Below are 3619 nucleotides of genomic sequence, written 5' to 3' on the forward strand. Positions count from 1 at the left end.
AAACGGACGAAGTGGAGGAAGTGGACGAAGTGGAGGAAGTAGAGGAGGAAGTCCTGGACGAAATCGACGAAGTGGACGAAGTTGACGAAGTGGACGAAGTGGACGAAGTGGACGAAGTGGACGAACTGGAGGAAGTGGAGGAAGTGGAGAAAGTGGAGGAAGTGGACGAGGTGGACGAAGTGGAGGAAGTGGACGAAGTGGAGGAAGTATAGGAAGTGGAGGAAGTGGAGGATGTGGACGAAGTGGAAGAATGACTGGAGGAAGTGGAATACGGGGAGGAAATGGAGCAAGTGGAGGAGGTTGACGAAGTGGAAGAAGTTGACGAACTTGACGAAGTGTACGAAATGGACGAAGTTGACGATCTGGACGAAGTTGACGAAGTGGACGAAGTTGAGAAAGTGGAGGAAGTGGAGGAACTGGAGGAAGGAGAGGAAGTGGAGGAAGTGGTGGAAGTGGAGGAAGTGGAGGATGTGGTCGCTATGGACGAAGTGGACGAAGGGGAAGAATAAGAGAAGGAAGTGGAAGATGTGGAGGAAGTAGAGGAAATTGACGAAGTGGAAGAAGTTGACGAATTTGACGAAGTTGAGGATGTGGACGAAGGTTACGAAGTCGACGACATGGAGGAAGTGGTCGAAGTGCACGAAGTGGACAAAGTGGACGAAACGGACGAAGTGAAGGAGGTGGACGAACTAGAGGAAGTCGAGGAGGAAGTGGAGGAGGTTGACGAAGTGGAAGAAGTGGAAGAAGAAGTGGACGAAATGAACGAAGTGGACGAACTTGACGAAGTTGACGATGTGGACGAAGTGGAGAAGGTGGAGGAAGTGGAGGAAGTGGTGGAAGTGGAGGAAGTATGGCAAGTGGATGAGAGAAGAAGAAGTGGAGGAAGTGGAGGAAGTTGAGGAAGTGGAGGAAGTTGACGAAGTCGACGAAGTTGACGAATTTGACAAAGTTGACGAAGTGGACGAAGTGGACGAAGTGGACGAATGGGAGGAAGTGGATGAAGTGGACGAAGTTGGCAAAGTTGACAAACTGGACGAAGTGGGCGAAGTTGACGAAGTGGAGGAAGTGGAGGAAGTGGACGATGTGGACGAAGAGGAAGTGGAGGAAGTTGGGGAAGTGGAGGAAGTTGACCAACTGGACGAAGTTGAGGAAGTTGACGAAGTTGAGGAATTTGACGAAGTGGACGAAGTGGACGAAATGGACGAAGTGGAGGAAGTGGATGAAGTTGACGAGGTGGACGAAGTGGACTAAGTGGACGAAGAGGAGGAAGTGGATGAAGTGGACGAAGTGGATGAAGTGGACGAAGTGGAGGTAGTGGACGAAGTTGGCGAAGTTGACAAAGTGGACGAAGTTGTCGAACTAGAGGAAGTGGAGGAAGTGGAGAAAGTGGAGGAAGTGGACGAGGTGGACGAAGTGGAGGAAGTGGACGAAGTGGAGGAAGTAGAAGAAGTGGAGGAAGTGGACGAAGTGGAGGAAGTGGAGGAAGTGGAGGATGTCGACGAAGTGGACGGAGTGGCAGAATAACTGGAGGAAGTGGAATACGGGGAGGAAGTGGAGCAAGTGGAGGAAGTTGACGAAGTGGAAGAAGTTGACGAAGTGTACGAAATGGACGAAGTTGACGATGTGGAGGAAGTTGACGAAGTGGACGAAGTTGATGAAGTGGACAAAGTGTACAAAGTGGACGAAGTGGAGGACGTGGAGGAAGTGGAGGAAGTGGACGAAGTAGAGGAGGAAGTGGAGGAAGTGGACGAAGTTGACGAAGTTGACGATGTGGACGAAGTGGACGAAGTGGAGGAAGTGGAGGAAGTGGAGGAAGAGGAGGAAGTGGACGAAGTGAAGGAAGTGGAGAAGTGGAGGAAGTGGACGATATGGACGAAGTGGTCGAAGTGCAAGAATAATTTGAGGAAGTAGAAGAAGTGGAGGAAGTGGAGGAAGTTGACGAAGTGGAAGAAGTTGACGAACTTAACGAAGTGGACGACGTGGATGAAGTCGATGATGTGGACGAAGGTTACGAAGTGGACGAAGTGGAGGAAGTGGACGAAGTGGAGGAGGTAGAGGAGGAAGTCCTAGACGAAATCGACGAAGTGGACGAAGTTGAAAAAAAGTTGACGAAGTGGACGAAGTGGACGAAGTGGATGAAGTGGACGAAGTGGACGAATTGGAGGAAGTGGACGAAGTGGAGAAAGTTGAGGAAGTGGACGAGGTGGAGAAGTGGAGGAAGTGGAGGAAGTGGAGGAAGTGGAGGATGTGGACGAAGTGGACGACTTGTAAGAATAACTGGAGGAAGTGGAATACGGGGAGGAAGTGGAGCAAGTGGAGGAAGTTGACGAAGTTGAAGAAGTTGACGAACTTGATTAAGTGTACGAAATGGACGAAGTTGACGATGTGGACGAAGTTGACGAAGTGGACGAAGTTGACAAAGTGGACAAAGTGTACGATGTGGACGAAGTGGAGGAAGTGGACGAAGTGGAGGAAGTGGACGAAGTAGAGGAGGAAGTGGAGGAAGTTGACAAAGTGGAAGAAGTGGACGAAATGGATGTGTCAACACTCAATTTTGTCCGGGTTGTAAAAGATTGTTTTTATTGGTTATTTATTATTTTCCTTTTATTTTATTTTACCTTTTTGTTTTATTCTATTTTTATGTATTTAGATCTTTGCTTTTAATTCAATTTCTATTTTATTTCGTATTTTCAATTTGTTTTAATAGAGTTAATTAATCAAAATAATTAAAAAATTGAAAAATAAAATTAAAAATAATTAAAAAATAAAATAAAATTGAAATAAAAAAATAAAAAAAATAAAAAAAAAACGTGGAAAAGGGGGAGAGGATGAATGGGACGCGTGTCTGAAGGAGGGAGACAAGGTTGTTAGAAAGGATTTTTCTAAGATTTTTTTGGAAAAAAAAAGGGGACCAGGTGGTTACGAGGAGGATTCCAAAGATTTTGGGGAGAGGATTGTTTTGGATCAGAGAGAGGAAAAGGGGAAAGGAGGGCACACGAGGAACCATCATCTGGAATCATCATCCAGAGTCAGCATTGGCACCGGCACCGGCGAGAAGAGATCACCGGCTACGCAGCGAACGATAGCAGCAGCCGTAGCAACAGGTAAGTCTCTGTTTCATCTGTACATCCAGACTCATCATGACCGCTTACTGCATAACTGCTTCTTATGCTTATTCCATCATGAATGCTTTTCCTCTGAACATCATGAGTTCCCTCATCACCAACCTCCCCTTCCATTCATTCTCTGTTTCACCACGTTCCCTCTCTCCTTCCTAACTCTCACGCTCACGGCCAATCTCAACAAACCAAATCCAAAACCCATCGCACAATCCAAGAATGAAGGGATGAGCTGGAGCGATGGCCGACGATGGTCTCGGCGGTGAAAGGCGGAGAGCTCGACGAAGAAGAGGCAGCCCGCATGTTTGAACTGGCGGAGACGAACCCCTCCCTGGGTTGCCAGTATCGGAGAGTGCAGACAAGAGCAAGGAAAGCAGTGGCGCGGTATGGCGCGGCGTGGCGCGGTGGATAGATCGAGAGAGACGACGGCATGGTAGCTGGTCCGTAGAGGCAGTGATACGGTGGCCACCTTCGTTGCGGTGGCTAGTCTGGTCCGCGGT

Source organism: Vigna umbellata, chromosome 9 (assembly GCF_029865625.1).
Source record: "Vigna umbellata cultivar VRB3 chromosome 9, Vumbellata_1.0, whole genome shotgun sequence".
NCBI lineage: Eukaryota > Viridiplantae > Streptophyta > Magnoliopsida > Fabales > Fabaceae > Vigna > Vigna umbellata.